This window comes from Tiliqua scincoides, chromosome 6 (genome assembly GCF_035046505.1).
Source record: "Tiliqua scincoides isolate rTilSci1 chromosome 6, rTilSci1.hap2, whole genome shotgun sequence".
NCBI lineage: Eukaryota > Metazoa > Chordata > Lepidosauria > Squamata > Scincidae > Tiliqua > Tiliqua scincoides.
In genome coordinates this window covers 55,485,509-55,513,222 of record NC_089826.1, presented here as the reverse complement: position 1 = coordinate 55,513,222, position 27,714 = coordinate 55,485,509, and the positions used below count along the sequence as shown (strand labels likewise).

The window sequence follows — 27,714 nt, the reverse complement described above, 5'->3', positions numbered from 1 at the left end:
CTTTATAGTTTCTGGAAAGAGGGCACTATGTAGCTGAGGAAGCTTTCCAAATCCAGAATCTTAATTTCTTACCTACTAAATTAGTGCTAGTGGAATGCAGCCCGATTGGTATTGGCTCACCCTAGAGCAGGTGCACCTGCGTTTTGGTACTAAAGATGGTGCCGAACAGTTGATTTCCTGTCACCTTTGCTTGGGCATGATGCCACTCTAGCCAGATCTCTCTCTGTCCTTCCTAGTGACAAAATTGCTGCCTGCATATTAGATCTGGAAAGAGAGGGACCAAAGTTGCTACCCCCATGGAAGCTATTTTGGGCGCACCTCTTAACCACCTTCCTCTTCTGTCCTCTTGCAGAAAAGACCTTAGATCTGCTTCTAGCATTTCATCATTGTTGCTTTGCGTTTGTCTTTCTTTGGCTAACAGATAAATGACATAATAGGCACACAACTCTTCATTTTTTTTAAAAACCAACATAGTACACCATAAGACAGTGTAAATTTGCTGGAAATGAACCTTTTATGGCACAAATTCTTGTACTAGTAATGGTGTAAGAGGCAACTGCTTCTACAAGTGTGTAAAATGGGATACTCTTGAACAATGGGTGAATGCCACAGCTCCTTGGTCTTCAATATTTTATGCACTGAGCTGCATGCCAGCTGATTCCTTTGTCAAGTGACGGAGCTGGTTTAACAGATCTTGACAAGTTTTTTGCTGTACCACTCTGCTTTCTTTGTTAGTGAAAGATGTTTCTGGGGGAAATTCACTAAGCCCTGCTCCTTCCCAGCCTCCATTTCTGTTAATGGGGCTTACACTGAGGTTCATGCAGCCGTGTCTCTTGGTGAATTGCACCAAATGTAATAAAGAATAGCTTTTCCTGTCTACTAAATGCTTGTGCCTTTTTAAAACAAACCACAGAATGCATGCAAAGCACTAATCCATGCCAGCTGTTTTCCCCCACTGAAAAAGAAATTAGTACACATGAGATATTTAAATGTTGACTTTCTCATTGGTTTGAATGGGGATAGCTGACACTGATTTCCTCATTATAGAAAAACCCCTCACATCCATAGCACTTAGGGGAGGGGAAAAAAAAAAGACCTCGCATACTTAGGATTTCAAGATTAGAATGGTGTGTTAATGGCTTATAAATTGGTAAAGACACATTTCTCAGGCAGAGGAGTTTTCCCTTGAAAACCATTTAAAACCCAAAAATCTATGTAGGTTTGTTTTTAGATAATTTATATAAAGCATTTTAGAAGACTTTGATATCATACTGAATGTAGTTTATTGTCAAATACTGTAGAATATAGGCTCATACTCACGAAACATATAATCTCTGCTATATTGCTCTCACACTGTGGGAACAAGGGTGGTGACAGACAACCAGGGGTCATGCAGTAGCTGCTTAAAAGTTGCCCATAAGGCAGCAGCATTTGAAATTGAAGTAGTAGTCTCTGACTAGGTAAGTCTACCATCACTACCCAGTGGTGTTGGAAGATCAGAGGAAACAGGAGGTATGGTAACACCTGGTGTATCATGGGGTTGGAGGCAAGAGTTGATAGTACTTTCATATGGCTACATCCTCCATACAATAAACTTAAACAGCTCCTATATGATCATGATAATCTCTTTCCCCTCAGGCTTATTTTTGTGCATACTGCAAGGTTGGGTCCTCTGCAGTCTTTCTGAATATACTAGTATTCATGCTGCAGTTGTATGAAGACTAGAGCTTTGCTGTTCTACCAGTGGCATGAGTGTAGCTGGTGGTACTTCATATTATGGTAAATGATATTTAGCCCCACTGTCATGGCCTGACATCTGTGACTGAGCATCTGTGCCCTGACTGCGAGGTGTGGCTCTATGGTGGCCTTCAGAAGAGGTCCATGGACTGGACCAGGAAAGTGCAGAATGAAGGAGAGATTAGGAGAAGACAAGCATCTGGAGAAGCTTCTCCATCACTGCAGGGACAACTATGGGGAAAGTTACTCATCTTTGCACACAGCAGCCATCTCTGATCCTGGTGGTACTTTGAAAAGTGGTATTTGTACAAAGAAAGAGGTTGAAAGCCTTGGACTAAATTATGAATCTTGGGTTCCTGTGTTCGGTCTGCTTTGTTGTATGTCTGTGGCATGATAGAAGGTGGAGTTGTGCATAATTGTAGAAGAAGCCCCTCCTCATCCTGCTTCTTCTCGGGGAGGGACATAATCATGGCCATAGTGTAAGGTTTTCCAAAATGTGTATCACAACCCACAAGTGGATCACAAGCCCATGTGTTGTGGGTTGCGAGCTGGGCCTGTCTACCTTGTTTGGATCCATGGGATTGATTGGATCCAAATTGAAGGAGGACGTGGTGGGTCCTGGCATTGGAAAGATTGGGAATAGCTGCCATAGGGGAATTTTTAGGTGGAAATACTCGTGTTTCAGTGCTTACTTTTTGTAATGAGATGTGCTGAGTGAAAGGCAGTCTGTATGTAATGACCCCTTGCCCTGAATGTCTTTCTTTTTACCTCCTAATATAAGGCAGCAGGTAATGGCTATCAAGCTGTGAGAGAGAAGCACTGTTGCGTACTTCATGTTCTGGCACTGAAAATGGCTTCTGGAACCGAAGTGGAACCAAATGGCTTCTGGAACCAACCCTAGTAAACCTTAACTTAGATCAGGGGTGCTCAAACCCTGGCCTGGGGTCATTTGCAGCCCTCGGAGACCCCCAATCTGGCCCATGGGGAGCCCCCAGTATCCAATGAGCCTCTGGCCCGCTGGAGACTTGCTAGAGCCTGCACTGGCCCAACACAACTGTTCTCAGTGCAAGGGCTGAATGTTTGATTCAGGGTTCAGGCTGAATTTTCTCTCTGCTGCTTGCTGTTTCATGTCTGTGATGCAGCGGTGGCAGTGAAGGAAAGGCTGGCCTTGCTTTGCGCTAGGTGTTTTATAGGCCTTGGGCTATCATAAGATCTTCATTCATTCATATAAGTTCCATCTCTAATATATTCATTTATGTAAATTTATTCAAATTTTAAATGTAAATTAATTCCCCCCCCAGCTCCTAACATAGCATCTGAGAGATGATGTGGTCCTCCAGCCAAAAAGCTTGTCCTTGGTTACAATTAGGGTAGCCACTGTTTGTCTCAATCTTCAGGAGACTACTGAAAGCAATCCTGGAAATGTTAACTGACCCCCAAGACTTTCTAACATTATGTAATGTTGGAGTTAAAAAAAAAAATCTAAAGGGAAGGCTTCCGTCAGAGCAGGCAGCCTTCATTACAATAAGAACAAGTTCTGACCTTCTTTGCTCAAACAATATAAGGATTTTGGGGATTAAATCCACAGTGGGTGCAATTCAATACTATCTTATCGATTTTCATTAGAGAAAGAGTCTTGAAAGTTTAGTCCATAAATGACACTATGTTCAAGGCAAGAGGGTGCACAAATAGCCGCCTTGTAATAGTGTCAATTTTAGAATCCGATTTCTCACAGGAAGATTACACCATGTGTTAGCACCTTCACTGCCAGCATCATTTACATTAAGCTTTTGTTCTCCAAGTTGCTTGTGCATCTTTGAAAATGAAATTCTTTGTCTTGAAACCAGAGTACTTGATTGCAGTGAAAATCTATTGAAATCAATGGCAAAACACATAAGAAATTAATGAAGCAGAATTGGACCCTTTGTCTGTTGTTGCACTGTACATTTTGAAATGCATTTCACACAAGGAGAAGAAGCAGAGTATGTTCGGCTTGCAGAAGGGAAGATCGAGGGCAGCCTTTAAGATACCATAGTGCCTGGATGAGGTCAGGTCACACTGCTGCAGACTGAGGAGTGGGACCTGGAGTATGACATTTTATGATCTGCTGACATATTTAAGAGTGAGTGGCATGGAAATCAAGCTCAGTAGTATACAAAACTTGTTATGGTTCATTTGGAGCTGATCGTGGTCCAGTCCATCCCTGGGATGTTACTGAGAAGTTCTTAGTTCCCGAGAATCAATCTGAAGACATCACTGCTGGCTGTATAAAAACTCTACTCCGGTTACAGAAAAGTATCGAATTATGTCAAGTCACTAATTAGTCCTTGTGTTTTGCTCATTTGTTCCTATCCAATTGTACTCATTGAGGCTTGTGGCTTGAAAGACACAGCCTTTGAGACAGGAGTTCTGATATGAGAATGTTAGTTCTGTCTTTGGTCAATGATCTCTTCTGTGCTGTTTTACTGTGTTCCTTTTTAACCCTTCTTCTCTTGCTCTCTGCTTGGCCAGAACCTTCTCCCCCTGGCCAACTCAGCATTTTCCTCCTCTCAAGCAGAAAGGAGCAACACAACCTTCTGTCTGGCTCAGTTTGTCACCCTATGACTTTTCCTGGTCATTGCAACTATTCTTGTTACAGAGAAGTGGAGAGCAGCCTGCATTTCCTGAAGCCCTCCAGCTTTTGCTCATGCCCTTGCTCAAAGTTGGAGAATCTTCAGCCACATCAGAATCTTTATCTGCAATCATTTTCTGTTGCTCACACAAACACACCCACTAACCCTGCTACATACTTCTAACCTCTGTGCAGGGCTTTTGAGTAGTGGTATAACAGCTTCCTACTTTCCATATACTTAAAAAAAATCAGTAAACTTAGCATTTGATATGGGAAAATCTCCTCCCTTCCTCCCTTGGGCACCTATATCTTGAAGTATGTCAAATACTGTAAAACAAATGGAAACATATTTTGCTTCCATGTAAGTAATTGCATTTTTTCCCTGTTTCCTGTGGTTGAAAACAGTACACTAAGCAATTTATTTCCAAAGGACCAAATGGCTTTTTGATGCCTCGGTTACACTTCTGTGAGAGGCAACTTGATGTAGCTTTTTTGAATAAAAAAATCAATTGTTTAAACAGTATATTTCTGTAGGCCTCCATCTTATATGTCTCAAAAAAAAATCCCCATTTGGATTGTGCTTGCTCTGATAAAGACTAGTGGAAAATTTAACCATTTCCTCTTGAAATTGAACACTAAAAGAAAAGAAAAAAAATTATTTGTATATAGCTTTGAGCGTTCTCTTTGCTATAAGAAGCCAGGAGGTGAACAAGAATAATGGGAATTGTTTTTAGGACAACAGAATATTCTTAATTTGTTTTTCAGTGAAATAGGTGCTTAACTTTGATTGGGCTGTACCCTAATTTCCTGAAGAACAGATATTTCCATCAGATTGCCAAATGAATGAAGGGGGTGAGTTCATACGCTACAATAGTCATCTCATATTTGCCCTTTTCTCCTGTTAGTGCAATTGGTACTATAGTCTGTTAACATGACATCAAAATATGCAATGGAAACTTTATGTAGAGTTAATGCACACTCTGAAGTTGGCTATGTGAACTCACTGCCACAGTTGATCCACATGGTCACATGCCACATATAACAATTGCAACTGATAGCTGATTTTTTTTCTTTTTTATACAACCCTTATAATATTCACAATGGGTGCAAACCTATGAAATTTGATTTCTATTTTATTTTCTTAGGCAACTTGGTATGTACCGAGAGCTGAGATAAAACTCTCTCTCTCTCTCTCTCTCTCTCTCTCTCTCTCTCTCTCATCACCTATGTCAGGGGTGTCCAAAGTTTTTGGCAAGAGGGCCACATCGTCTCTCTGACACTGTGTCAGGGCCTGGGGGAAAAAAAGAATTAATTTACATTTAAAATTTGAATAAATTTACATAAGTTTACATAAATGAATATATTAAAGATGAACTTATATGAATAAATGAAGGTCTTGCAATATAGCTCAAGGCCTATAAAAGGCCTTTCCTTTGCTGCTGCATCACAGACGTGAAACAACAAGCAGTGGAGGGAGCCCTCATCCCACAGCTCACGTGAGAGGTCTAACAGTCACCCTCACACTGTGAGCAGTTGCGTCGGGCCAGTTCAGGCGCCAACAAATCTCTGGAGGGCCAGAGGTTCATTGGAGACTGGGGGCTCCTTGAGGGCCACACTGAGAAGTCTCTAGGGCCGCAAGTGGCCCCAGGGCCGGGGTTTGGGCACCCCTAACCTATGTGATTCATTCTTGAAGCATGGCCCCCATGTACAATAGTTTCAGTTTGCCCTCTGACATTATTATATATCTGATTGGGTGTTTAATGCCAAAATGTCATCAGTTATAACAGTGACTGCAAACAGACTCAAATTAAGGAGAATATTCTCTTGGTCAGAAGTTTTGGGGTGAAATCCCAGCCCTTCTGAAAGTTAGTATTTCATTGCTGAAAATGGACAGAAGCATAATTGGCTGACATTGTTTATGGATAAGATTTTTTAAAAATCAACTTTATAATTCAGAAAACCCATTTTAAAAACAGGTGGCCCTTTTGTCGGGGAAAGTAAAATATATGATTCTGGCATAAAGTATCTTATTTTAATTAACCAGTATATTATCAATGCAGATGTTTGGGGATTTCAAAACTTCCATTGTTGCTAACACAAACAAGCATCTAATTAATGAAAGAATTGCAGCTGAGTGTCATATTGAAAAATACTTGCTAGTCAGAAATTAGAAAAGTAATTTTGACTTGGCAATAGCAATTCATATGGTGCAAAGAGGGGGTGTTTATAAGCCAAGAAAAAAGTCAGCCTGGCATTCAGTGGTACCTAACCCCTGACTGATTACACATAATAATTACTGTTTTCGCAACTGGAGAGCATGTGCACGTCCCCTTTTCTAGCCTTCCAGTCTTGCACATTTTTTCCAGTGATATTTCTCAAATTAGGTGCTCCATCTGTTCCCTGTAGAATCCCTCTGATTATCACCTTTCCTCTGCCCCGGGACTAAAATCTATAGTCTAAAAACATGATATTTGCATCTTAGAGAAATTGTTAGCCTTGGGGAAGATGGTAGGACACGTGAGCAAAATGGCTGCCTATTAAACCACAGCTGAGCAATTTTATGCTATTGCTATCTAGTTGCTGTTTTATGAGACATTTAGCCTGCTTAAGTTACAATATGAAGCCTACAATTAAATCACACGCTATTGAAATCATGCATGAGACAATCTTATGAATAGCTTTTAAGAAGTAAGCCCACTGATTTCAATGGAACTTATGTCCAGATAAGTGTGTTATAGAATGTAACGTTAGGCTGCAATCCTGTACCCACTTACCTAAGTAGTAAGTTCCATTGGACTCAGCAGGCTTACTTCTGAGTAGATGCACCTAGGATTGTGTTGTTAAGCACCCACAACTGTGCTCTGGATTGTAGCCAAAATGGATTGAACAAATGAATGGAAAAGCTTGCTGAGCCTGTTACTCCCTAATGTTGAGTTCTTCTATACCAGGGGTGCTCACACTTTTTTGGCTCGAGAGCTACTTTGAAACCCAGCAAGGCCCGGAGATCTACCAGAGTTTTTTTTACAATGTTCGCGCCATCATAACATATAACATTTATGTGTACAATGTATGTTGGTGTACCTTGAACCCCACTGAGTATAACAGGACTTACTCCTGAGTAGACATGCCTAGGATTAGGCTGTGAGGCTGCAATCCTAGCCACACTTACCTGGGAGTAAGCCCCATTGAGTACAATGGGCCTTACTCCCAGCGTTTCCTCCCAGAGGCACCTGAAGGGGGGGTCGGCACTCCGCGATCTACTCATTTTGCCTCATGATCTACCGGTAGATCGCGATCCACCTATTGAGCACCCCTGTTCTAGACTTTCTGCTTTCCGTGGCTCTGCTTTAGCTCTCGTTAAGGAAGAGGGTTATATGTATATCTAAGAAGCCCAGGACATGAGTCTTCATGTACAGTTGTGCTATACGGTATTTAGACATAAAAAAGTTGAGCGGCAAGCAGGATCTGGAGTGTTGGTGTGGAAAAAAAAAAAACAGCAGCAGTTAAATGGTTATAAGCCTGATTCCCAGAGCACCTGCAAATGATGTACAGTACTTGTTTTTTCAGGGGGAAGGCAACTCCTTCCAAGATGGTGTTATGCAGGATTGACAGAGACCACTGAAACCAATGTAGGTTCAAGGCTTTTATTGTGAGGAATGGACCTGAACCAAAATGACAACAACCTTGTTCCAAATTCCCTGATTGAGTGAGGACCTGAGGCAGGCACTAGGCAGGCAGGAGGCAGCAGGACTTGAGGCAAAGGCTGGCTGGTTGCTCCCTGGCTGCAGGAGCTCCTTGTTGCAGCTCTCTCTCCTCAGTTCTCACGTTTCAGCTCCGCTCTGCAGCTCCTCTCCCAGCTCGCCTGGTTATCTTTCTTCCTCTGCAGAGCTTGCTCTCCAAGGCTCTTCACAGCACCTTTTCCCTGGTTCTCTATCTGCTTATGCAGCCCCTTTTATAGGCCTCTGCACACAGCAGCCTCTACCTTCCCTCCACTGGTACTGCAGCCTCCTCTCCTGCAGCAGTTTTCCCTCAGCTCCTCCTCAGACTGAGCCCAAGTTTTACACATAGCAATGGGTCTAATATCTCCAGTCAGGCAAGATGAAATCCCCACCAGCAGCATCTCCATCCCATCTGGATGGAGCTTCAGTTGATTTGACCTCATCCAATCCAGGAAGAATTGCCTCTAAAACTGCTTGGTAGTTTATGATCATCACAGACCTATTAACAATTGTGTAGGTGAATCTTATGCATGGCATGGGTATGGTATTCGCTGTGTTTACAGTGAGTGATGTCACACTGTGTTCACAGTGGTTTATTCCCAGTTATTGCTCAAAGAAATGAAGCCTTTAAAAAGAAAGTGTGGAGAACTGCTGGCACCAGTGCAAAACAAAACAGTAAAGCTATTGACCTTTTTTCCTGCTTTCTTGATTTATTTGCATTAGAGAAAAACAATAACCTAGAATAGAATAACGTTAAGCATAATGAAATGAGCAGGTTTCTTTATGAATATAGGAAATCCACATAGTTTCACATACTAATATTCTGAGTGAAGTGACCAGCCACTGGCAAAATCTTGTGCAGTAAATGATTTATGATTTCTCAAGTATTACACAAAAATCCACTTTAGAGATAAGATCTTTGCAGTCACCATTTCAGTGTGTTTTGACATTCAGGAATGATAGATGTAGGTGTTGGACCAGCCAGTCTGGTAAATGTGTATAGTTGCAGGAGACAGATCCTGAATAGTCCTTAGAATAAGCAGTGGTAAGCTTTAGCTTTTCCCTTTGACAAATGAATTGAGTGCAGAGGCTTCCCAGATCCTAGTTCAGCATAAAGTTTCATGCTTTAATTGGTGATACGATCTGGAGAAATTCCAACCTCTGCACCTGAAAGCTGACACAGCTGAAGTGTCAAGCAGTTGACTCTCTTGGAGCATGACCTTCAAAGAACATGATTTAGGCATCTGCTAATGTGAATTTGTTTCTCAAAGATTGCATTTGAGATATGGGCCCATGTACATCTGGTTCTAAATCTCTGAAAGCACATGAACCCTATATTCAAGGGGTGCCCTGGGAGCAAGTCATGCCATCTTTACATTGTTTATGCATCTGTAAAGAGCCCATGTGGAGGAAGGGGCTAGTGGCAGAGAAGGTGGAGGCAATCTGCTCCCCTAATCGCTTGCCCTATGCAAATTGCATGGTTTGGTTCATAGACGGGCCAGTCTTGCACATATGTGCACTCTCACTCTTTCTCTGTTTATGTATTCCAGTAGGTACTGAATATGCACCTGTGCAAAATGAGTATTTTCTTATAAATTATTGTTCCAGTAAATTAAGCAGCAATAAATAGCATGCAGACTTTAGATTCTGATCTTAAGGGGTACAGCTTTATATATAACTCTCATTTTTCAAGTGCTGTTTTCTTCCTTGTGCAGAAATTGTATTAACCCACTCTGAGCTGTAACAATATTTTTAATCCCTTCAGAATTTAGACTGCAAGAGTGAACATGCACTATATCGTTATATAAAAATGAGCTGCATGTCTTACGCACTTTTGTACAACATGCTGGCAAAGAATTGTGCAAAAAGCAGTTCCTCCTTTTTTAATGCAAACATCTATGAAATGTGGATGTTGTGTTTTGACGAATAGGTTCTGCAAAGATGCACTGGCCCTTTAATGCTGTGCTTCTGTTGTCATGGCAATGGAGATTTTCAAGTAGGTTGATATGCTGTGCTTTGCTTTTTATATAAGCTTTTTATAGGCTCTCCTTGTACGTTCATTGTAGACAGCATCCTTGCACTTTAAGGAGAACAGAAATCCTTCCTTTATCACCCTTTTCTTTCTATTTGATGCCCATTAGGATTTGATGATGCTTTCTTAAAAATTTAGGTGGGGGGATGGATAGATGTGGGATCTTAATGTGCCTGGAGCATATTTGGTCAGATGAAAATGCTTATCCTCAGGGTAGAGAAAACACAATTTCCAAGGGAAAATGGTTTTTTGTTTTTAATTACATTTTAAAAATGCAAGAAGAAATAGAGAAACAAAACTGAGAAACTCAATCTTTCCCCACGCTGCTAACCTGAGTGTTGCATTACTGTTGGGGGAAATCTGGGGAGGGTGTGTGTGTGTGTGTTTTTCTCCCCCCCCCCCCCAATCTGCCTATTCTAGAATTTTCAAACAAGTTTTGTTATATAAGACATACGTTTTGCAGCAAAAAATTCTTTTGATGTTCCTTTTCTAATTTTTGTCCCTTTATACAGTTAATTGTACTGCATACAGGATCACAGGACACGATTCTGGGGAGTAGCTGAGCATCTTGTAGCCAAATGATACTTTCCATCACAGTTTTTAACAAAAGAATAATATACGTAGATTTTGGGGTACTTCATTAGGAAGCGCAGGGGTATCCTCAGGACTCTGTTCTAACAAAGAAAGGAGGAAATGTTTTAAAGGCAGACATGAATAACCTGAGCTATGTTGACACCCAAATGTATTTCTTTCCACTGCACATGTTAGGCATGTACATGTTACATGTACTGCACTGTTTCTATAGGTACAACAATTTATGGCCAAATTAATTGCTTCCATCATTTTAGAATGATGTGTGCATGTATGTGTCAAGGTGGGAAACCTGAGCCTGCCCCATGCGCATTGGATGTCATCTTTGAAAGAGCGTACCCATGTTCACACTGAATGCACGTAGGGTTCATCCATATGACTAGAGAATGATTGAATAGATAGACCCTCCTATCACATGAGCAGAGCCTACACATGCACCATTTGTGCATTAGGCTGAATGCATGCAAGAGGTGGGGCCAGACCAGTGACCACAAACAGGCCCGATCCCATTCCGCCTTGTTTCCCCTCTTTTCATGTTCACCTGAGTGTCTGATCAGTGCTTGGAGCAGTGTAACTTGACTTCAGGGAAAATGTCAACTAGAAGTGTGAGGCCCCAATCTTTGTAGAACTAGTGTTCTGGCAGTGCAAGCTCCTTTATGGCCTGGCCACCATCGCATGCATCCAGGCTGCTTCTGCAAATGAGCAATGGTGCACTGCATGCAGCAGCAGCTCTAGAAACCTTTGTTGGCACTAATGGAGTGAATTGCTGTTGGCAAGGACAGGGAGAGTTTCAGGGATGGGTTGGGGGAGGATGGGGCAGGGAGGGGGGTGGAGGGGTGAGTCTTGTCAGTCTGATTTCAGACCTTTTTTCTCTCCTTGGACATATGCCAGAAAAATGGCAGGCATATGTCTTTGGACACCCATAGGCAGCCTACAGAGGGGGGGGGGGTAAGTAAAACATATTTTGACTTACCTCCTGAAGGTTGTCTGATTACCCCACCACCATTGGATGCACCATAGTGCTCTGCCAATGTGGCTTCATCAGTGCCAATGGTGGGGATAGGATTGGGCAGTTATAGTATATTTTTCAGGTCTTGATACAGTGCAAGGGAAATATCAGAGTTTACCTCCTGTCTGGTAGGCTCTCTGTGTTGAAATTTGTTTACATAGATTGTTGTTCTCAAAAGTTTAACTGAGGATTTATTGCCTAAAGCTGCAGAAATAACACTGAATATGACACTCATCAGGGCAGACAAGGGTCATATGATGATTGTTTCTACAGCTGTGGATTAGCCCCAAGGACAAATTCTGGCTCATGTTGGCATGAATGTTGTGGTCTCTAGAGGCAGGAAAGAAGACAAAGATCTGGGCATCATTAGTAACAACCCCCAAAATCTGTCTGATTGCAAAAAAGGCTATTCCATAGTTTCTTTTGAGGTTTTAGTGGGAACAGATGAATATCCCTGGAAAGGAGGAAATTTCCCAATTTCTCTAGGTGTTGGTGACCTCTTCAGTATTCGTTAATACAGTATTATTGCAATAAACATATTTATCTTCACATCACTCCATTGAGCTCAGAGTGGAATTCAGGTTTCCCCACCCTCACTGCATATCCTCTCATGAACTCCGAGAACTAAACTAGGCTGGAATATTATATTCTTACTCATGAATATTTTCTTCTTCATTGAATTCATCCTTATTAACATTCATTCATGTTATTACACTCATCATAGTTTGTGCTATTAAATGTCTCTGAAGCATCTAGATCAAGCCACTGTTGGAGGCAGGATGGACTAATGTGACTACAATAGTAGTTTATACTATTATGATGTAAGGGGCAAATTCTCTCTTCTGTGTTCCTGCTCCTTTTGCATCATTAGCAGTCTAAGCTACTAGATGTGAAGTAGGAGGCTCTAGTTTCTAAATATAAAAGCATAAGTGGAGGCCCATGAAATATTGCTGAAAAGTGCATGGGCACGTGTGCCGGGCAGTCCTCTAATTGTCCTTCCTTTTTCCTCTCTCTTATTTTTAGATTGTGAGCCCTTTTGGGACAGGGAGCCATTAGTTATTTGATTTTTCTTTGTAAACCGCTTTGTGGACTTTTAGTTGAAAAGCGGTATATAAATACTGTTAATAAATAATAATAAATAATAATTTAATCCAATCTCCCAATCCTCTTGCTGTCTGTGAGGTCTCCCTGTGGGGGGAGGAGAGGGGTCTGGCCCACCCGGCCTTTCTGAGGGGGACCCCCTGTTGGAGGCCTCAGACTAGTTCACCAGAAAAAAGGGCTGTTGTGTCACCCAGCTCCCCCTCTTTGGGTTGGCAGCATTTGCCAGAGTCAGGAGCAGGGGCTACTGTCAGCAGATCCTCCTGCTTGTTCTCCCAACTGCCCTGTCATCCTTGGCCTCCAGGTTTATGTAGGGCAGGCCCCTCCCCTTTGGCCCCTCCCTTTCCCTCACAGGGATGGTGCAAAAAGGGTGTGTCTCTGGGACTGCCCTCCCCTGGGACTACCACAACTCCTGCCCCTCCTCTCTCTGTCTTCCTCCCACCTCCTCTCACCTGGAGCTGCCAGGGTTGCTCCTGAGATGGCTGGGGAGGCTGCTGCCTCTGCTCTGGTCTCTGCCTTTGGGGGGTGGGCTGGCCCTGCCCACCTGGGTCCTGCAGCTCTGCGGACGATGTTGGGAGGTTCAGCTGTGGGCTCCCGATGTCATAGCCAGGTGCCCTGCCCGTCAAGGCAGGTCCCGGCTGGCTGGGTGGGGGAGTGCTCCCTTCTCCCCTGAGGCGGGGAGGGGTGGCTGCCCAGCAGCCGAACAGCCTGCATTTTGTCTCCCCCTCCCTCCTCCAAGGCAGAGGGGAAAGCGAGGGGTTCGGGGCAGTGTTCCTCCGCTGCGTTTTGCCGCCTACAGGAGTGCCCAGGCAGCATAGAGGGAGGTGGCCCCATGTTCCACCGGCTTCCTCCCTGATCCTCTGGCCCAGAAGTCTTCTCCCTGGGTCTGTTTGGGGACCTGTGGGAGGAGGGGAACCCCGACACTGTCCATTCAGTCAAGCTTATCCTTCTTTCTGTCTCTCGTGTCTGACCCTTTCTCCCTTTCTCTCCCTCTCATGTCCAACCTCCACCCTGGCTGCATCGGCATTGCAGGAGACCGCATGCCCAGGGTGGTGACATCGTGTTGTCACTTCCAGGTTTAACAAAGAAACCCCTGAGCTAAGAAGCTACTGCTCCAAGCTTTGCCAAGTTGCTGAGGAAGGGTTCCCACTGATCTTGGCTGGACCTCATGTGGCACCCCTTGTGGTTTGGTGACTGGGGTGAGCCACTCCACTTGCTATGCCTTTGGCTAGCTGAGACTTTCTTGTAAAAAAAATAAAATAAAAATCCAAGAATGGGAAATCTCATTACAAAGCAGCTCTTCCAAGAGAAATTCAGCCTAAAGGGATGCTCTTTCCTCTTGTTCTGCTTGTACCAAACTTCCCATGAACATGAGGCTTTTAGGGCTGTTCCAGTCCCTAGAGTTCTGGGGATTGGCATAGACCTGGGAAAGTTTAGCATGGATCTGAAAGTATGTGCTGATGCCATTAATTCTGGCAAGTCTGAGTTTTTTGGACCAAAAAAAAGTCCTCTCTGAATGACCATTTTTGCCCCAAGCCTACTTTACCTCAAACCTCCTAGGCTTGAAGATGATATCAATCCCAAGTCAACTGCCTTTGCTCAGAGGGAATGCTTAATCTGATTTATAAACACAGTTACTTGAAGTTTGATATCAGGCAGATGTATGAGATACTGGGGATGGATTTTAAACAGGTCTGTTCAATATTATTTTGAAAATTTAGATGTCAAAGGGAAGAAAATATTAATTTAGGAGAATCCCACTTGTTCTTCCAACTTCACCTCGGCATCTTTTTAGTGGTTTTTTTTTTTACTTCCTCAGGTTTTTCACAATCACTTCAACAAATGTGTAACCAATTATATTTTTATTATAATTACCCTGAGTGTTCAGCATTTACATGCTTTCTATCCTTTGTTTCGGGTTTCCACTCTGCTAAGTAGATACCTTGAAGGTCCTTATTTGCCTCAAGCTCCAACTGCTATCAGGCCCCAGCAGCAGAATGGATCAGAGACTGGCTTGGCTATTTCCCCAATATTAGGAATCTTTTGAAAAAGAATAGGAATATTCTCAGTACAGAACATGTGATAAGCCTACCGTCTTTCCCTGTGGCCTCGGATGCAAGTTGGTAAACCAGCTGCACGCCTCTTTGTGTCCCATTGCAAAACTGTTGTCATGCCAGTCTGCCTACTCTTCCTGAAAGTCTGGCAACATACTGGCACCAACAGAGGCTTCTGGAGCCATGCTGCTGCCCATTTGTGGCAGCAGCCCAGAAGTGTGTAACGGCAGCCTGATTTTTGTGCCGCCATAAAGGACAATGCACTGCCCAAGTATTAATTCCTGCAGTGCAAAAACTTCCTTTCTTAGCATGCTGTGCTGTGCCAAGGCAACATAGATGCTCCTTCCCCCCCGCCCGTGAACACTTTCATGCCTCTTTCAATCACCTCCTGGAAACTGGTTATTTTTTTTTGGGGGGGGCACTTTTTGACAGGTTCTGAAATATTTGTGAAAGTCATTCCCCTTCTTTGTCTCAGATTTAGTAGAATGCAGTCAACAATAGACTATAATAGTAGAATATAGGTGTCCCCTGGTATCCACAGAGGTACATCCCCATCTCCGCTGATACCAGAAACCATGGATAAAGGGATAACTGGATCAGTTGATACCAGATCCATGGATATGGGGAGGGGGCACCTGTATAATCAACACAATATGTTGACTGGATTTTGTGAGGAAGGTGGGGTTTGTATTATGGTGACTGCTAATGGAGAAGTTGATGTTGAATGATCTGGAATGGCTCATTTGATATCACTAAACTAGTCAAGCAAGCGTGGTTTTCACAAATGCTCAGATTCTGCATTCCACCTTGGACACATTTAATAATGGTTAGTATTGCATCTTTGAATGGAGGCTAGTATTGCATTCTATATTTGTTTAGTGCCTCTAAGAAAGATTTATAACAAATAAATCGGGAGTAAATGTAGGCTTTTAATATTATTAGTTCATCCAAGTGTTATGCAGGATTGACAGAGACCACTGAAACCAACATAAGTTCAAGGCTTTTATTGTGAGGAATGGAACCTGAACCAAAAAAAAAAAACATCTTTGTTCCAAATTCCCCGATTGAGTGAGGACCTGAGGGAGGCACTAGGCAGGCAGGAGGCAGCAGGACTTGAGGCAAAGGCTCAATGTTTGTTCCCCAGATCTCTGAGGCTCTCCCAGGGGCTCCTTGCTGCAACTCTCTCCTCAGCTCTCAGGTTTCAGCTCTGCTCTGCAGCTTGGTCTCTCCCAGATCGTTCCTTCCTGCAGCTCCTTCTCCCGTGAGCTTCCTGGTGGTCTCCTTCCTCTGTAGAGCTCGCTCTCCAAGGCTCTTCACAGCAGCTCTTCCCTGGTGGTCTCCCACTCCTTGCTTGTGCAGCCCCGTTTATAGGCCTCTGCACACAGCAGCCTCTACCTTCCCTCTCCTGGTACTGCAGCCTCCTCTCCTGCAGCAGTTTTCCCTCTGGTCCTCCTCAGACAAACTCAAGTTTTACACGTAACATTCCCCCCTCTTGAACATCATTCTTCACCTAGAAGAACTGTGTTCAGACTGTTTGCAGACCCAATAAGAGGAAGATTCCTTCCCCTTTATCCTAGTTTTTACACACGTAGGCTCGGTGACTTCCACAGGTGCATTTTGCTTGGCCTCTTCAATTTCTTCATTGCTTACAATAACCCATTCTTCTACAAACTCGCTCCCAGAGCTGGATTTCTGAAGCATTGGCTCTTCTTTGGGGCAGTGTCCACTTCTCAGAATTTCATTTACTTTTTGTAAATCCTCTTTACCACAATTTTAAAAGGTTCTCCTGGCTCTTCATCTGCAGCTTTTACAAAATCTTTCAAATTAATGGAACCTGACTTGTCAGAAGAGTCTGTTGTCAAGATGGCAGTCATTTTGATCAGATCTTGTTTCATCTCCAAGACTTGAGATAGCAAATCTGAGCTGGCCGCGACAGGGACTTCGTGAGCGAGCAACCAGCTCGCTGCTTCCTGCAGCTCCTTCTCTCGTCAGCTTCCCTGGTGGTCCACCTTCCTCTGTAGAGCTCACTCTCCAAGGCTCTTCACAGCAGCTCTTCCCTGGTGGTCTCCCACTCCTTGCTTGTGCAGCCCCGTTTATAGGCCTCTGCACACAGCAGCCTCTACTTTCCCTCCACTGGTACTGCAGCCTCCTCTCCTGCAGCAGTTTTCCCTCTGGTCCTCCTCAGACAAACTCAAGTTTTACACGTAACACAAGGATTATGGGAAAGCCTACATTTGGGCTGCAATTTTCATCTGAAATTATATATAGCAAATGGATGGCCAAGAAGATGCATTAATGCTACCGTTTGCTACAGGGATGTTACTGTCCTAAAATTGACAGTTTAGGCCACCCAACTTGCCATGAAACGCTGTTTTTATTTTTAAACCAACTGCTCTTTCCTTTTCTATATGTGTGGCTGTGCTTGTAGATGGAGATTCTGCTATCTAAAAACTGATCTGAAATCCATTTATGTGATTTGGTTTTACAGATTAGGAAGCTCTTCTAATCACATTGCACTAAGAGATTTCTAATTTGAGTTTATAAAGGGAACTGAGCCTGGACACTGCCCAAAATGTCTTATGTTAACAGAATGCTATTCTTGGCCTATCTCTTAGTGCCTCCAAACATATGAATGATGTTGCTGTATTACAAGGCTATTGTAAATCATTTTGATTCTTTCAGATGCGTGAAGTAAATAACAAAGATATTTTTTAAAAGGCATGGAGGCTCCCATGAGTAATATCATCTTGGAGTCCAGATTTATAAACTCTTCTTTTATAGTCTGTGATAATGTAGTAAATTTCAACAATGGCTGTTAATCCTTTCTCTTTCTAGGCTTTAGAGCAGAAGCAGTCAACCTGCAGCCCATGGGCCAGATCTAGCCTGCCACCCAAAGTCATCTGGCTTGACTAGAGCTTGACTTCAGAGGCCAAGCCTCCTACCCAGTTTACCATGTGCCAGGGCATGGCAGAGCTGCTTGCTAAGGCTCATGGAGTCCCTGTGCCACTGCCTTGCCCTGTTTGGCCTGTGGCCAATTAGGCTGAAGGCTTCGCCTCCCAGGCCCAGCTCTGTGCAGCTACTTCCAGGAGCTCAGCAACCTGGAAGTTATCATTGCAGAATGTCCACCCCATTTTTCTGAAAAGGTTGTTGACTCCCGCTGTAGAGGATGAGGTGCACTGCCAGCGCAGGGGTGTTGGGGGCAGTGGAGCAAAATTTTCCACTGAGCCCCCCATGGTGCCCCCACCCACCCTCTTGATGGTGCATTGGGTGTTTATGTTGTCCCCTTTACTTCCAGATTAAGGGAGCACCCCTGCCAGACAGACACTCTGAGTGGCATGGACCCTTGACCAGTGCCTGACTCAACCAATCCCTGATAAGTAGCTTCTGCAGTGTTATGCTTACAGGTCTAGGGCAGCAGTTCCCAAATGTTTTTGTACCAGGACCCATTTTTTAAAACAAAACTCATCGGAACCCACCTAGCTTTATGAGCTCAAAAAAAAAGTCATTACCAGCCGCTCAAGCCTTTGTTGTTATCCTCTGTGCTATGATGGGGGTGAGGGAACCACCTTGGGATGGGGTGAGGGACTGTGGGAGTCCCAACCCACAGTTTGGAAACACTGGTCTAGGGCAGTGATTTTCAACCTTTTTCATCTTATGGCACGCTTACAAAACACTAAAACTGTCAAGGCACACCATCAAGTTTTTGACAGTGACCAAGGCACACCATGCTGCCAGTGGGGGGCTCACATCCCCCAATGGCCCTACTAATAAATGACCTTCCCCAAATTCCTGTGGCACACCTGTGGACCACTTGCAGCACACCAGTGTGCCATGGCCCAGTGGTTGAAAATGGCTGGTCTAGGGTATTCCTTCACTCCATGGAGCTGAGGCTCCATGTATTATGGAACCACCTATGTATTGCAAAATTTATTGTTTAGTAAAAAAGTCAAAGTGTGAGTAAAAATGCGTGTGAGCTAGGATCTTTTAGTAACACTGCCTTTGGCACTTCAGTCAAATATGTCTAGCCTGTAACTTTAGAACAAAAGTTATATTACATACAACTTAAATTCAAATGTGAAGCTGTGGGACAAGGCTGTAGACCTCAGTAACATTACATTCCTCCCCCCCCTTTTTTTCCCCCCATATGTGGATTATTTTACAGCTGGGAGAATGAAGTCAGCACTCCATTTCTAGGCATCCTTCATTTGTCATTAGTGAATTGGTTCAGATGGAGACAAACTGCCCTTTCAGCAGAACCCTAATGTATAAAATAACTGCCAGTAAATTGCTGTGAACACAGCTTGATTTTTACAACTTCTCAACAACTAGGGGTTTGTAATCACAATCAGCTAATGCTGACTTTCAAAATTGTTTAACATTTATGGACTGTGTTGGTTTGTAAATCTTCTTAACCCTCCTGGGAGCAGCTCAGCCAGAAGGCTTTTGTGCACTGATCTTTATATTGTGTTGCCTTTAGCCTCCTCTTTTGTGTGAAGTTTCAAATGTGTTCTTGTCCCCTGATAAAGAGATGGGAACAATTCAATTTGGATGGATGAGTGAGGGGCAATTAAGAGTCCTATTCGATGTGGTTGCCAGATCCAGATCCACAGAGATACGAAATCTTTGCCTCCCCTGAACCTTTAAAATTTCTATTTCACAATCTGTAGTGGACAGTAGAATATGGTGGATCCTTATTGTCTTCAGCAGAGCATAAAATGAGAGCAGCAAATGAATGTACTAAACACTTTCCCACTGTGATTTACTGCATTTAATGTTAATGTTATTCTGTGGTTGCTTTGGGACTAGTACAGCTTTAATTAGAAATATAAAGTTTCTACTGCTAATTACTGTGAGGATGCTACTAACAGGATGCATCTAGAAGTTAGATCCCTTCATGTATGTAAAGAGTTGTCCATAAGTGCGCCACCCCAACTTGGCCATTCAGCAATGTGGTCCCTTCTGCTAAAACCGATCCTGCCTAACATTTATAAAAGAACTGCATGACCATAGCCCAGTACTCTGATCAGTTGGTCTGAGGTTCATGGAGAAGGGAACAAGAGCAGAGGAGGGATACAGGACTCCTGTCATTCGGTGGTGACCAGACCATTTGAGATGTGCTGGAGATGCCTTCTTTACTTATGGCCCATTTACTTATTGAGACCTTAATCAAAATGCTACTGTAAATGTGTAAGGAACATACCAGTGCATAAGAAGATAACTTTTGGGCTTTCATTGGCATGTAAACAACCAGGTTTAAAGACCATGTATATGAGTAATTACACTGGTCAGGTTAGCCCTGGGTGGTGGTGCCAGCCACCAGCTCCCTCCATTAATCAGCCTACAGTATCAAGAACATTTCATGCCACAAGTAGGAACCTATTAACAACAGGTAGCTGAAAGACAGCTGTAGAAGAAAGTGATCCACATGCCTTAAGTGGAGCAAGCCACTCTCATCCATTTTTTTTCCTATTGATACAGTTCCACTTCGGGATCGCTAACAAAATCTGTTCCGTTTTCATAGACATCTTCATCTACATTATCTGAGTTGCTTTATACATTACATGTAGTGCCTTGAACTGAATGCACAAGTTATTTCCTCGGTGGGCTGGTGTTGGTAGTCTTTGGTGACATCCAAAATGTCCACGGGTTCTCCCGCATCCACATGCCTGTTGACCTTTTCAAAGAATTCTATAAGGTTCTTGAGGCAAGACTTACCCTTACAGAAGCCATGCTGATTCTCCCTCAGCAAGGCCTGTTCATCTATGTGTTTTGAGATCCTATCTTTGATGAGGCATTCCACCATCTTACCCGGTATAGATGTTAGGCTGACCGGCCTATAGTTTCCCGGGTCCCCCCTCTTTCCCTTTTTAAAGATAGGCGTGACATTTGTTATCCTCCAATCTTCTGGCACTGTGGCCGTTTTGAGGGACAAGTTGCATATCTTAGTCAAGAGATCTGCAACTTCATTCTTCAATTCCTTAATAACTCTTGGGTGGATGCCATCAGGGCCCGGTGACTTATTGATCTTTAATTTATCAATGAGATCTGAAACATCTTCTCTTTTAACCTCTATCTGACTTAACTCCTCGGTCAGGAGGGGCTGTTCGGGCAGCGGTATCTGCCCGAGGTCTTCTGCTGGGAAGACAGATGCAAAGAACTCATTTAATTTCTCTGCCATCTCTAAGTCTCCTTTTATCTCCCCTTTCCCTCCCTCACCATCTAGAGGGCCAACCGCTTCTCGGGCGGGTTTCCTGCTTCTAACATATTTGAAGAAGCTTTTATTATTCCCCTTAATGCTGCTGGCCATGCTTTCCTCATAGTCTTGCTTGGCCTCCCATATCACCTTCTTACATTTCTTTTGCCACAGTTTATGTTCCTTTTTATTCTCCTCATTAGGGCAAGACTTCCATTTATGGAAGGAAGCTTCCTTGCCCTTCACAGCCTCTCTAACTTGGCTGGTTAGCCATGCGGGCACCCTCCTGGATTTAGTGGAACCCTTCTTTCTTTGCGGTATACACCTCTGCTGGGCCTCTATTACTGTTGTTTTAAGCAGCCTCCATGCACCCTGAAGAGATTGGATTCTTTTTATCCTCCCTTTCAACCTCCTTCCAACCAGCCTCCTCATTTGAGGTAAGTCCGCCCGTTGGAAGTCAAGTGTTTTTGTTAGAGATTTGCCTGGTATTCTTCCCCCAATGTGCATGTCAAAACGGATCGCAGCATGATCACTGTTCCCCAATGGCTCAGTAACATTTACATCTCTAACCAGGTCCTGTGTACCGCACAATATTAAATCCAGAGTCACCTGCCCTCTGGTAGGCTCCGTGACTAGCTGCTCTAAGCCACAGTCATTTAGCACGTCAAGAAATCCGGTCTCCTTATCGTGACCAGAACACAAATTGACCCAGTCTATATGAAGATAATTTAAGTCCCCCATGATTACAACCCTGGCTCTCCTTGTCACCTCCCTGATATGTTTCCCCATTTCAAAGTCCCCTTCCGGTTTCTGGTCTGGAGGACGATAGTACGCCCCCAGTATTACATTGCTCCACAGGCCTGGTAATTTAACCCACAGAGATTCTACAGTGGAGTTGGACCCACCTTCAATCTCTACTTTGCTGGATTCTATCCCTTCCTTAACATAAATGGCCACCCCACCTCCAACACGCCACTGCCTGTCCCTCCTGTAGAGTTATAGCCCGGGATTGCGGTATGCCACTGATTCTCCGCATTCCACCAGGTTTCTGTTATGCCCACTATGTCAATGTTTTCCCTTGTCACCAGACATTCCAGTTCTCCGATCTTTGCTCGGATACTTCGGGCATTCGCATAAAAGCATTTTATGCCCGAATAATATTATATTCGGTATATACGAGTATATTATATATTCGGTAATATTATATAGCATATTATATACAAAAGGGTAGCTTTTGTATATTGTGTGGAGACGATATAGAGAGGAGATGGGCAAGACCAATAGGATTAAAATGTTAAGACTTTTTGTGTTGTTATGAATGATCCAACAAAGTTTGTAGGAAACATTTCCTGAACAAGAACTTGTGTCTTCTTGTGTCTAGCATGCCCTAATTAAAAATGTCCTCAGATTCTAGAGGAAGTAGTGTCCAAATTCATTAAACAGGAACATCAATCTGTAAATGCCTTTGAAGGTTTCAAAGCTTATAACTCCCTGTTCATGACAGAAAGGGGGAAATGAGCCTGCCCAGTTAATGTGCCTTAACTCAAAATGTTGGTATATACACAAATGAAATGGGCACATGCTAATAAGTTGTGTGCACTCTGATTACAGATGACTGTGTCAGTGTGTCAGCTCTGTGACACTTTTTCATCCAGGCCACCAGCATGAGCATGGTTGATTGATTGCTCTGCACAATATCTGCCTGGGATCAGTCCTCTTGGATGAAGATGAAATGGTTGCAGCTCAGTTCAGACACGAATTAGGCTATACTGGAAAGTTCAATGAACTAAATAATTGAACACTGAACGGGCCAAGTTTTCAGCACCTCTCTCTCTCTCTCTCTCTCTGAACTCTTACCTATCTTTTGTTATTCTTACTCTCTGGCTGGAAAGCTACCAAATTTTTCTTAAGTGGCATGATGCATTTGAGATACTTAAAGTTAAAAATCTATACACAAAGTCAATACTTTCCAGTTGTCTTCCCTCACTTAGAATTGCAGAAATCAGTGTTGGAAGGGAAGATAATCTAGTCCAGTGTTTCTCAAACTGTGGGTCAAGACCCACTAGCTGGATTCCCATTCACTTCAAAAATTTATTTTTAATAGATTAGACTTGATGCTATCATGGTATGTGACTGCATTTGGGGAAATGTTACAGACCTGTATTTTTAATAGGCTACTGTGTATATGCTTTTAATAATGACCATAAATGGGGCTTTCTCCTGGGTAAGTGTGGGTAGGATTGCAGCCTAGGATTGTTAAAATTTTTTCCTGCTTGATATCACTTCCGGTCATGACATCACTTCCGGTGAGTCCTGACAGATTCTCTTTCTAAAAAGTGGGTCCTGTTGCTAAATGTGTGAGAACCACTGATCTAGTTCATTGATGGGAAACTTATGACACGCGGGCCAAAGGTGACATGCCAGTGTTCACCAGCACTGGACAACAACTGAGTTTGTTTTACTTGTATTTCATTTTTATAATTATTTCCCATTTCTTTATATAATACATAGCACCACACATAATTTTACTGTTCTTTACATATTCATTTATTTTTAAACAGAATTGTGTCTCTTTCATGTGTGTGTAGGGGGTGTGAATCGCCAGCAGAGTGAAGTTGGACATTTTCCAAATTTTTGACATGCTGAGTCCAAAAGGTTTGGCATCACTGATTTAGTTTAACCCCCCTACCAATGCAAGCTGTACACAATGCAGATTATAGCTGATCATGTATACTGAAATCTGTCCTGCATATTTTATACATGTAGTAAGGGGTTTGCGTCACCCAGTCTGGTAGGCCAGCACATCACCCCTATATGGACCTACTCCCATGCAGTAGGAAGAGCAATGCGCCAGCTGGTGGGTGTGGTGATTTACCATTGCCCCACCCCCACTAGTTTTTTGGCTATAACTTTTGCTAGAATAATTTCGGCACAGTTTGTTTCACTGCATTCTACATGAAATTATGCATCAATGAATATATAACTTGTTGGTATTATTTGAAAATAATAAGATCTTAATTTTGGCCAGTAGTGGTGTCAACCTCCTCATGCGCGTCACCCCAGTGTGGCCTGTACCCCCTAATGATGCCGCTGCATAAGATGAGGGGTAGTTGTACATAAATTTTGGATCATCATATACAGGAAGTCAGTGACGTCCTTCTAAAGTCCAGGAAATTCAGGCAGGCCTAAGGATTGTGGAAAGATGAAAGGGGAAAATCACATTTCCTTTCCCGCATGAGTGTTTTGGACTTTTTCTTCCCTAGTAGATTCCAATTCACTTTCTCATGTAGTGGTGAGCTTTCTATGGTTGGCAACCTTCAGTCTCGAAAGACTATGGTATAAGCCGACAGCACCTGGTATTCCCAGGCAGTCTCCCATTCAAGTACTAACCAGGCCTGACCCTGCTTAGCTTCCGAGATCATACGAGATCGGGCATGTGCAGGGTAACAGTTGCTGCTAGGTGCATTCTGAAGCTACATTTACTGACATGTAGAATCATTATTTCTGTCACTGGTATATTGTTGACTTTTGCCCCATGCCTTTCATGGACTGAGCCAGTGCTTTATGGAAAGCTTTGCAGGCAGTGGAATACTGTGGAACACTGTTGTAAAATGGCCATTTTAGGTGTGCTGCCTTTTTGGGTGGAAGTGCTAGAGGCCTGCTGCTTGACCTACGAAGCTATGTGTGACAGTGGTTGCAGAATGAGGTGGGGAGAGGATGGAACAGAGTGGGGATGGAGATGGACTAGGGGAGTATCAGTGGCACTCACGTGTGCAGATATCCTAACACCACCTGTCTCCTTTACTTCTGCTGTTATACACCATATCCTATGGAACATTTGTCTCCTTGCCCCTGCGTAAGCCTCAGCAGGTGCTATGGGTTAACTTGGAGCTGTGCCAGCTATATTGCTGGTACAAGTCTGATTTGATCCATGCAGGCAGATCAGGTCTGACATCATCATCATCATCATCATCATCATCATCATCATTATTATTATTATTATTATTATTATTATTATTATTATTATTATTATTATTATTTTAATTTATATCCCGCCTTTTTGCCCTATGGGCACACAAGGCGGCCTACAACAATTAGCTCCAACAAATACAAAATTAAAAATTAACAATTAAAAACAATAATTAAAACAATTTACAAATAATTAAAAATCTAAAACAAACCCCGTGGATTCTCATATAAAAAGCAAGAAAGCCAGCCAGCCTGTCAACAATTAAAAGCTTTTTGAAACAAAAAGGTCTTCAGTCCACGCTGAAATATTAACAAAGAGGGAGCAGTTCTCAATTCTAAGGGGAGGGTATTCCAAAGTTCGGGGGCCACCACCGAGAAGGCCCTCTTCCTGGCCGCTGCCCCTCTCACCTCTCTTGGTGGCGGCACAGTCAAAAGGCCCCCCCCAGATGATCTAAGAGCATGGGCAGGATTGTAGGGAAGGAGGTGGTCTCTCAAATACCCCGGACCCGAGCCGTAAAGGGCTTTAAAAGTCAAAACTAGCACCTTGAATTGGGCCCGGAACAGAACCGGCAGCCAGTGTAGCCGCCGAGGCAACGGCTCGACAGAGTCAAACCGACGTGCCCCAGCCACCACACGAGCAGCCGCGTTCTGTACTAGTTGTAATTTCCGGACCATCTTCAAAGGCAGCCCCACGTAGAGCACTTTGCAATAATCTAATCTAGATGTCACTAGGGCATGGGTTACTGTGGCCAGGTCCGCGCAGCTCAGGTACGGTCGCAGCTGGCGAATCAGCCGAAGCTGAGCAAAGGCTCCCTTGGCCACCGCTGCCACCTGGGACTCCAGGTGCAGCTGTGGAACCAGGAGAACCCCCAAGCTGCGGACCTGCTCCTTCAGAGGGAGTGCAACCCCATTCAGAGCAGGATGATAGTCCAGTACCCGAGCTGTGGATTTCCAAACCAAGAGCACCTCTGTCTTATTCGGATTTAATTTCAGCTTCTTCGCCCACATCCAGCCCCTAACTGCCTCCAGACAGCGATCCAGGACCCCAACCTCAGAATCAGGGGGAAAGGAGAGATAAAGCTGGGTGTCATCAGCATACTGATGGCAACCCACTCCAAACCCCCGGATGACCTTTCCCAGCGGCTTCATGTAGATGTTAAAAAGCATGGGGGATAAGATGGAACCCTGCGGCACCCCAAACCTAAGAGGTTGGGGTGCTGAACAGGCATCCCCCAGCACCACCTTCTGGGATCTGTCAGCCAGGAAGGAGCAGAACCACTTCAAAACAGTGCCTCCAATCCCCTGGCCGAAACTTGTTTAAATTAGTGGGATCCAGGGAGGGCTTCTTTAGGAGAGGGTGAAACCGCCTGCTTCAAGGCAGGCGGGAGCACCCCCTCCTTCAGAGATGGACCACCCTCCCCGTCCACTCGGCCAGCCCTTCCCGGGCAGCCCTAATTAGCCATGCTGGGCAAGGATCGAGCGGGCAAGCAGCAGGTCTCACACTCTAGAGAATCCTGTCCACATCTTCAGGCTCTACAATCTGAAAAGAATCCCAAATAGCAGGATAGACAGGTTCCCCGGGGACATCACTAGATATGCCCACAGCGACGTCCAAGTCATGCCGAATCTGATCGACCTTTTCTGCAAAGTGTTTTGCGAACTCATCACAGCGAGCCTCCATGTGCTCCTCCCCACCAGAAGGGGGGGCCAGATGTAAAAGGCTACGGACCACACAAAAGAGCTCCACTGGACGGTTCTCTGCAGATGCAATGGTGGCAGAGAGATGTGCCCTTTTAGTTGCCACCACCGCCTTAGAATAAGTTCTTAACTGGGACCTAGCCTGTATAGGGTCAGATTCAGTACGAGTCTTTCACCACTGATGCTCTAGACGTCTGCCCTGCCACTTCATTATCCGCAGCTCCTCAGAAAACCAAGGAGCCGCTCTGACTCTGTGACTGGGCAGAGGACGCTTGGGAGCGATCTCATCCGGGGCCCTGGCCATCTCCGTATTCCAGAGATCGACCAGAGCGCCGGGTGAGTCTCCAGCTCTGGCAGCAGGAAAATCCCCCAGAGCCCTCAGGAACCCATTTGGATCCATCAGCCTCCGAGGGCGGATCATAGAATGCGATCCCCCGCCATTGCGGAGGTGAGAGGCTGCAACAAGCCTAAATCCCACCAGAAAGTGATCTGTCCATGACAAAGGAGTGATCTTAATGTTCTCCACCTTCAGATCACCATCAGCCTGCCCAGCAGTAAACACCAGGTCCAGTGTATGTCCCGCATCATGCGTTGGGGCAGATATTCTTTGAGACAGGCCCATGGTTGCCATGGAGGCCATGAAATCCTGAGCTGCAGCTGTTCCCGGGGCCTCAGCATGGACATTAAAGTCCCCCAACACCAATAGGCGGGAGGACTCCAACACCACGCTCGAGACCAACTCCGTCAGCTCAAGCAGGGAGTCTGTTGGGCAGCAAGGCGGGCGGTACACCAACAGAATCCCTGTTCTGTCTCGCCCCTCCAACACAACACGAAGGCACTCAAACTCGGTGGACTGCTGAACAGGGTTTCTGGTAAGACGGATAGAATTCCGGTAGACCACTGCAACCCCGCCTCCCCGCCCCTGTAGTCTTGGCTGCTGCAGTACCCGGAAACCCGGTGGACAAATCTGGGAAAGACTAACCCCCCCCCCCAGCTCACCCAA

At 44.2% G+C, this 27,714-nt stretch overlaps 1 protein-coding gene and 1 pseudogene across 1 annotated transcript in view; one reads left to right on the top strand and one right to left on the bottom strand.

The window, feature by feature from the left end:
- Positions 1–27,714, top strand: part of GPM6A (glycoprotein M6A) — a 218,913-nt gene that overhangs the window by 64,181 nt on the left and 127,018 nt on the right. The gene's annotated exons all lie outside the window — the stretch shown is intronic.
- Positions 24,386–24,505, bottom strand: LOC136656548 (5S ribosomal RNA; annotated as a pseudogene).